Source organism: Gymnodraco acuticeps, unplaced genomic scaffold, assembly GCF_902827175.1.
Source record: "Gymnodraco acuticeps unplaced genomic scaffold, fGymAcu1.1, whole genome shotgun sequence".
NCBI classification, from domain to species: Eukaryota; Metazoa; Chordata; class Actinopteri; order Perciformes; family Bathydraconidae; genus Gymnodraco; species Gymnodraco acuticeps.
In genome coordinates, this window is record NW_022991818.1 from 1514607 (window position 1) to 1523727 (window position 9121).

The following is a 9121-nucleotide window of genomic DNA, read 5'->3' on the forward strand; positions in this document are numbered from 1 at the left end:
ACGCTGACTCCTATCCAAGTAAAATTAGGTAAGAAAACCTTAACACAGAATGTTCTCATTGATTCAGGAGCAGACGAAAGTTTTATGGACTGGAATTTTGCCAAAAGCTTGAACATTGTCACCATGCCCTTAGCTCAACCTTTAAATGCCAGTGCCCTTGATGGAAGATTATTGTTTCAAGTCACTCACCACACAGAACCCGTCCAGGTTATCATAAATCACAACCACACAGAATTCATGACATTCCATTTATTCGACTCCTCACAACACCCTATGATTTTAGGCTTCCCATGGTTGAAAAGACATAACCCTCACATTGACTGGCGTTCTGGTAGGGTGAAGGGTTGGGGAAGAGAATGTAATCATACATGTTTGGTTTCACCAGGAGAAGTTGAAGGGCTGTCTGTAGGAAGGGTTACTTCAGGTAGTGAGGTGGAGACGAAGGAAGTAACTCATGACCATGCCTCTGACTTACCAGACCTGCCCAATGTTCCCTCCTGTTACCACAACCTGAGGGAGGTTTTCAGTAAGACTCGGGCCTCTACGTTGCCTCCTCATCGACCTTATGACTGTGCAATTGACTTACTACCGGGTGCCCCCATTCCCAAGGGACGTCTATACTCAATTTCTGGTCCTGAAAGACAATCTATGACGGATTACATTGACTCATCTCTGAAGGCGGGCCTCATTCGTCCATCGTCATCTCCTGCTGGCGCCGGATTTTTCTTCGTGGGTAAAAAAGACGGATCCCTCCGACCCTGCATAGACTACTCTCCCCTGAATGATATAACGGTAAAAAACAGGTACCCTCTCCCCCTCATTTCCACTGCTTTTGAACTGTTAAAAGGAGCTAAGATCTTCACTAAACTTGACTTGAGGAATGCCTATCACTTGGTCAGGATAAGGGAGGGGGACGAATGGAAGACTGGATTCAATACCCCCAGTGGCCACTATGAATACTTAGTAATGCCATTTGGGCTAACTAATGCTCCTGCTGTATTTCAGGCTCTTGTGAATGACGTGCTCAGACAATATTTGAATCATTTTGTGTTTGTCTACCTGGATGATATATTGATATTCTCTCCTGATGAAGAGTCCCATGTTCAGCATGTCCGCCAGGTCCTCCAAGGCCTTCTGGAAAACCAACTATTCGTGAAGGCGGAGAAATGTGAATTTCACAAGACCACTGTCTCATTCCTGGGCTTCATCATTGCTCCGGACCAGGTCAAGATGGATCCAAGCAAGGTCAGTGCTGTCGCAAATTGGCCCACACCCACCAACAGGAAGAAGGTACAGCAATTTCTCGGTTTTGCTAACTTCTACAGACGTTTCATAAGACATTTTAGCTCCATAGCTGCACCTCTCCACTCACTCACCTCAACCCATGTTCAGTTTTTGTGGACTCTACAGGCCGACAAAGCTTTCCAGGAATTGAAAAGACGGTTTACCTCTGCTCCTGTTCTCATCACTCCTGATTCACTACGGCAGTTTGTGGTGGAGGTGGATGCTTCCAATGATGGAGTTGGGGCTGTGTTGTCACAACGTTCAGCCAAGGACAGCAAACTTCACCCATGTGCTTTTCTGTCACGTACGTTAACACCTGCTGAACGCAACTATGATGTAGGCAACAGAGAACTTTTGGCAGTCAAAACAGCGCTTGAGGAATGGAGACACTTTCTGGAGGGGTCAGAGCAACCATTCATAGTCTGGACGGATCATAAAAATCTTGAGTACATCCGAAAAGCTAAGAGACTGAACTCACGTCAGGCAAGATGGGCTTTGTTCTTCACTCGTTTTAACTTTTCCTTGTCATTTAGACCCGGTTCACAAAATGTCAAGCCAGATGCACTCTCTCGTGTTTTTGATCCTGAACCCTCGGCAAAGGAACCAAAGCTCATCCTTCCACTAAACTGTGTGGTTGGAGCGGTAACTTGGCCAATAGAAACAGAGGTGAAACGAGCTAACGGTGAGAGCCCGACACCTAGGGGTTGCCCCCCAAATAGGTTGTTTGTTCCTCAAACTGTGCGTCCTAAGGTCATTCAATGGGCTCACACCTCGCTGCTCACCTGCCATCCTGGGGTAAAAAAAACCATGTACGTCATCAAGCAACGGTTCTGGTGGACATCTATGGAGAAGGATGTCAAGGAGTATGTGGCCGCCTGCACCATCTGCACCAGGAATAAGACCTCTTCCAGGCCCCAGATGGGTCTGCTCAGGCCGCTGCCTATCCCCAGTCGGCCCTGGTCCGACATCTCAGTGGATTTTGTCACCGGACTGCCAGAATCCAAAGGTAACACCACCGTCCTCACGGTGGTGGATAGATTCTCTAAAATGACACATTTTATTGCTTTGCCTAAACTGCCATCGGCCAAAGAAACGGCTGAAGTGTTGTTGCACCATGTTTGTCGTCTCCACGGTTTTCCCAAGGACATCGTGTCAGACCGGGGTCCTCAGTTTGTCTCCCGTTTCTGGAGGGAGTTTTGCAGCCTCATCGGGGCCTCTGTCAGCCTCTCTTCCGGTTACCATCCCCAATCAAATGGACAAACGGAGAGACTGAATCAAGAACTGGAAACCTGCCTCCGGTGCCTGGTGTCCCAAAACCCAGCTTCTTGGAGTAAACACCTCACGTGGGTAGAATACGCCCACAACTCATTGCCTACCTCTGCCACCGGATTGACCCCGTTCCAGTGCGTCTACGGTTACCAACCTCCCATGTTCTCAGAGACAGAGAAAGAAGTCATGGTTCCCTCGGCACACGCACTGGTCAGGCGCTGTCATGGTATTTGGGCTTCAGCACGTCGGGTCCTCCTTAGGACTTCGGCCCGCATGAAAAAAGCGGCTGATCGGCATCGCCGTCCTGCACCTGTGTACAGACCGGGTCAGAAAGTGTGGCTATCCACCAGAGACTTGCCCCTGAACGTAGTCTCTAGGAAGCTGGCACCAAGATTTGTAGGCCCATTCACTGTGGAAAAGTGTATTAACCCTGTGTCTGTTCGTTTGCGCCTGCCTAGATCACTCAGAGTCCATCCAACATTCCACGTAAGCAAACTCAAGACGGTCAAGGAAAGCAAAATGGTTCCCGCTTCCAAGCCCCCCCCCTCCTCCCAGGCTCATTGATGGAGGTCTGGTCTACACTGTCAAGCGTCTGCTGAAGGTCAGAAAACGAGGAAGGGGTCAGCAGTTTTTAGTGGACTGGGAGGGTTATGGACCGGAAGAGCGGGAATGGATCCCGTCTAGCTTCATCGTGGACCAGAACCTGATAAAGGATTTTTACAAAAGCCATCCTGAACTCGCTGGGCCGTCCGGAGCCGTCCGTAAAGGAGGGGGTACTGTGGTGTCTAGACAGTTGTGTTAAGTTAATTTATTTAGTTCAGTCCTTTTGTCTTTTGCCTTGTCTTGTGATTTCCTGTTTTATTTTGTAGTAACCTTTCCCTCTCGTTTCAGAGCATTCCTGCCCTGGTGTGTTTTTCCCACCAGTGTGATTGTCAGCCCCTCCCTTAATTGTTGCCACCTGTGTCCCCTTACCTAGTGTGTATATATAGTCTGCGTCTCCCTTTGTCTTGTGTCAGTTCGTCTTGTCTCGTCAAGCCTGCCAGTCATCCCTTGATCGTGTGAAGTATATTTTTGATAGTCATGTAGATGTTTTTTGGTTTAGAGTTTTTGATCCTCCAAGTGAGCGTTTTGTATTTGACCTTAATTAAAAGACCTTGTTAATTCTAATCTGTTTCTGGTGTTGTGCATTTGGGTCCTGAGCCTCGTGACATTCTTAACACTCAGTTACTTTACTGATTACTTACACCAAAAAGTAATGCGTTACTGTAAAAAGTAACTTTTTCGTTACTTAAAAAAAGGGCTCCCATTAATGCCCTTATAGCCTTCCTTTCAGTACTGTTATTGCATTGGAGAATAATACAATCTGTTGATCAACTTGACATGCATTATATGCAATCTGGATTGCATCGATATTAGCTGGCTTTTAATTTTTGTATATTCTTTCTCCAGGTAGTTGGAAAAAGTTTTCCGTCCCATATGCCGTGTGCCGCCCGGACATGGTATCATGCTAACTAGCTCCCTGAAAGCAGGTGACTCCACTGTAGCAATAGCCTGCATGTGTTCTACAACATACCGTGCAATGGCTTTATCGACTTTTCCCTGGCTAGCAGTCCCTTGGTTTAAATCCAGCCGCTGTTGCTTAGGTGGAGGTGGAGTGGCGTCGGCTGAGTCTGGGTCTGTGCCGGTCTTAGTTACTAGCTTCGTCCCAGTATGTTGTTTTTGCAGATGTTTTAAGAGATTTGAATTAATGGTTTGGGCAGTAGATAGGCTCTTTGACCCGCCAAGACACAACTTACATTTAACAGAAACGTTCTTTTCTTTGTGCTCGACAAAAGTTAAATAGTGAGAATATCTCCAGGTGGAGAAACTAGACTTGAGCTCCGCCGCCGCCATGATAGTCTTGTTAGTAAACAACACAAACACGCCCACAGCCCATCTCCGCATGTGACACAGGAAGTATTTAAGTAAATTTACTCAAGTACTGTACTTAAGTACAGTTCTCATCTGTGTTCGCCGGGCTGTTGACTATATAAAAAAACTAACGCAGTAACGGAGTAACGCACCATGTAGTAACGGTAACTGAGTTACTGAATTTACAAAGTAATGCCCTGGAGTACTAGTTACTGCCAAAAATAACGGCGTTACAGTAACATATAGTGATATATATTATACACATATATTATACCCGAAAAACAAAGAGGGATTTTACAGAGCTACAGCGTGAACTGGTGGAGAAAGAGATCGTTCATGTGGAGGTGGAGACCGCACAACTGAGAGCGGAACATGACAAAATTGAGCTGTAGAAAGAGAAATTAAGACTCAAAATTATAATTCTTAAGAATCAGCAAAGAATCACTGAAGAAGACAATTTGTCATTCACCATTCTCTAATCATATTTGTTGTACTTGTTTTTATCTCAATTTCATGTTAACAGTTCTCCAAATGTTGTTATCTAATGTTCTTGTGTGTGTTTTTTGAATAAAATAGGCTATAAAACGGCCTAATGAAAATATGTGGTCACAATGGGAGCTTATTGAAATGCAATTGCAAAAAAACAGCGTTCATATTACAAATATACAGGGCTATATGTTGTTTATTATGTGATTGCGGTTAACTCGTCCACCGATATCTTCACGGATGCCAGGAGGATTTTTCTGCTTCTTCTTGTGTTGGGAAGTGAATATAATTCCTAAGGCGGCGCTGGAGAGCCAAGGAAACCTGTCTAATAGCCCGACATGCAGTTGTGCGATGAACATTAATCATGTCTCCCACAGTATTAAAGTAAAAATCTGAGCGCAATCAGCACCTGCAAGGTTAGGGAGAGCGCAGCGTTTCTGTCTGATCCGTTCTGTTGTTGAGGGGAGATCTCCTCGATTAAATCAAAAAGGGCTTGTCTGCCGAAACGAAACCTCTCTATCAGCTCACTGAATAGATGTCCAGTGGGTTTGTTCGATCACGGACGACTCTCTCGTCTTAATGCTCTTTCGTTGTTACAACATGTAAACAAGACACACTGCCATAGTTATTTTCCTTCTTGCCTGTTTTACGTTACTATGGATACTAGTCTCTCTTTCCGATTTACGCCTGCTCCATACTAGGCGTAAAAGTTACACCCGGGCGCAACGCATACAGGGTGTCTAAGTCTAAGTGGTGCACTAGTCATAACACTAGTCATAACTTTAGTTTGGTCTTAACCTTCGGTTCTACGTCGGACGTAGAGTTACGCCCAGCTGGTGCACTCCACTCCAGGGGCCTACGGAGATCGGAGGCCTATCATGAGCCAATAAAAAAAAAAAAAAGTTTTTTATTTCGGATGTTTTTAAAAAAATAAACAAAGTCTTGGCTTTCAGAATATGAAACTTTTATTTCCAAAATTACACGATAAATACATTTCTGAAGCTTGTAAAGGGAAGAAGACAGCTCTCCCTCGCCTGCTGTTCTGCTGTTCCCTTCCCTCCGCTGAAATTATGAATGTGAGGCGTATAGTAATCATAGATAACACGGCAGGGTCCGTTACAGTTTGTTTTCATCTGGTTTCAAATAAACAAAGTCTTGGCTTTCAGAATATTAAACTTGTTTCGGCAAATTCAGGTGATAAATACAACTTTGAAGCTTGTAACGGCATAATTATAAGCGGAGAACGGAGTAACTTGACGTCACAGCAGGCATAACAACAGCCGGTGTTTCTCGTGAGTGTTTTCCCTGGGAAACAAACACAATACACACAAACGCAAAAATACACAAACACACACATGTATACACACACACACACACACACACACACACACACACACACACACACACACTCGTGAGCTTCCCCCAGACCAGTAATCCAGACGAAAATATCTTCCCTCCGTAGTATTTTGATCATTTGCTCCGCTAATCAATCAGATCGATGGATTCCAGAGATTTTTCTCAAAAATGACGACTCCGAAACAGTCAGTGGGCACCACTTAACAGCCAATCAGAATGAGAATATGTTTCACATGTGACTTATTCAAATTGAGAGTGATTGAGTGACAGATGAAGGTTGTTTAGGAGAAAATGTCGGAGAAGAAAAAGTTTGAGAGTGGCGCTCGGAAAATGAAATTGTTGAGGGAAAAGTAGTTTCGAGACAAGCAGCTATTACAAAAAATGCCGAAGCTTACAGGTTATTTTAAACCTGTAGGCCAGGATGAGGAGGAAGGACAGATGAGTTCTGTACCGAGCGGTAGAGGTGCCGGCCACGGGGCCTCGGAGCCAAGTAGGCCGTCTGGTTCTGATAGCGATGGAGTAGCGGGAGAGGAAAAACAGACAGGAGGGACATTATCTGTTGGAGGAGATGGAGAGGACGACGAGGACTTGCTACGTGGAAGGGAGCCAACGGCAACCGGACAAATACATGAGGGAGGCCCGATACGTCACTCATCTGGAGGAGAGGACCAGGCGCGCGTCGAGCAGAGTGGAGAAGTGCGATCACAGAGGCTGCCGAGGCTATAAATGACTTTGATTTGTTGTTTAAATAGGGGGCCTACAAAACCTATCAGCCCCAGGGCCTGATGGCAGGTTAAGGCGGGCTTGCACATAACATAAACTGTTACAGATTTATAATTGTATCATTCTTGGATTTGCAAATCATGGTCTGCTTTATTCCAGACCATAATGTTGTAAATCAGCTGAAGCTGTGTGGTTACTTGTATTAATGCCAGATGAAAAACATATGGACTTCAGTATAAAAAGCTGGCTAGCGAACAACTATCCATAACCCAGGAACGAAAATAAAATAAACTATTAGCAACACAAATACTTTTCTTTCTCTCTTTATAGTTTTCACTCACCATGTACTTTCCCATACAACTTACTGCATCCTCCATCATGTTGCAAGGCAAGCATGTTTTCTCCGAATAGGGTTAACGTTAACGCAAAAACAAAATGCAATAATCAAAACAAAATGCAAATTCAAAAGTGTAAGACAACGACTTGGCATCATGTTGCAAGGCAAGCATGTTTTCTCCGAATAGGGTTAACGTTAACGCAACAACAAAATGCAATAATCAAAACAAAATGCAAAATCAAAAGTGTAAGACAACGACTTGGCTAGTTTAATAAATGATCATGCTGAAAATGAATACTCTGTTTCTGATATAATGTAGCCTTTTGGCTCCTTAATTCCTATGTGTCCATGAGACCCATGTATGTCCTACTCATTGTGGTGGTCCCTGCTTTGCAAGAACAGGAAATAATTCCAAACTTTTGAAACAAAACTTTACTCTTCTTCCAACATTCTTGGTTCATCTTTAAGATACTTAAAGAAGTTTTCCAGTGCTTGCCATGTTCTGACAGTGTCCGGGGTCTTGTGTAATCTGCTGCTGCCTGCTGTGTGACTGGACTCTGAATGTCACTGCAGGTTCTGGCTGACTGGCTTTTACTGTCGCTACTGCACTTCATTTCTAAATGTTTGTCTTGCTGGCCCGGCCATTGATTTCCTCTCCGTCGGTCTTTATTACTCTGGCTCCCCTCTAGTGTATACCGCAGCCACACACACACACACACACACACACACACACACACACACACACACACACACACACACACACACACACACACACACACACACACACACACACACACACACACACACACACACACACACACACACACACACACACACACACACACACACACACACACACACACACACACACACACACACACACACACACACACACACACACACACACACACACACACACACACACACACACACTCACACACATCTTAACCCTCTCCTTCCCCTGAGCCTTCTGATCCACATTGACTATCCGTCTTCGTTTAGATCCCTCTCTGTTCCTTATTAAACCTGTAAAGGCTTGTCTGTTGTGCTTTCCACACTCATTCTTCCCTCCTGGTCACCTCGCTTTTTGTTTCTTTCTTCGGCCTTGGTCTCCTTTGCTGGAAAGCAACAGAGAAACAGAAAGCATCACAATAGTCTTATGATTATGACATTAAACAGAAACATATTATATGAATCTAAGGTTAAATTGAGACCACTCTTATACTTCTTTCCTAAATATTTCATACATACAAGGGTGTCATTTTAAACAGCTTTATCAATAAAACAATTGTAAAATAAAGGCTTTGATTAGCCTCTCTCCAAACCCTGCTGACTGACAGTCAAAGAGTGAACATGTACAACTCTGACTACTCTGACTACTTTGATCTTTTTTTTCCTGCCCCCAGCATTTGGTTTCATTTGAAAATTAGGTTGCTATAGCAACACCTAATGGAATAGCTTCCAATTTGACTGACATTGAAACATCCACCAATTTGAAGGAATATAAGATGTTGTTGTCAAATATGGACACAAATATTTTACATACCCACCAAAGTATCTTGTTTTACTGAATTTTCTTATTGTTACGTGTTTGTGATTATTGATTAGTGATTTCTTTGTCATTTCAGTGTGAGTGTCTGTTTTCTTTAAATCGATGTATACCTCTGAATTCAGTTTCATTGTTTTATTTCATTTTCATTATTATTTTAATTAATTTAAAAACCTTTACATATTTTTATATATATATTTGGACTC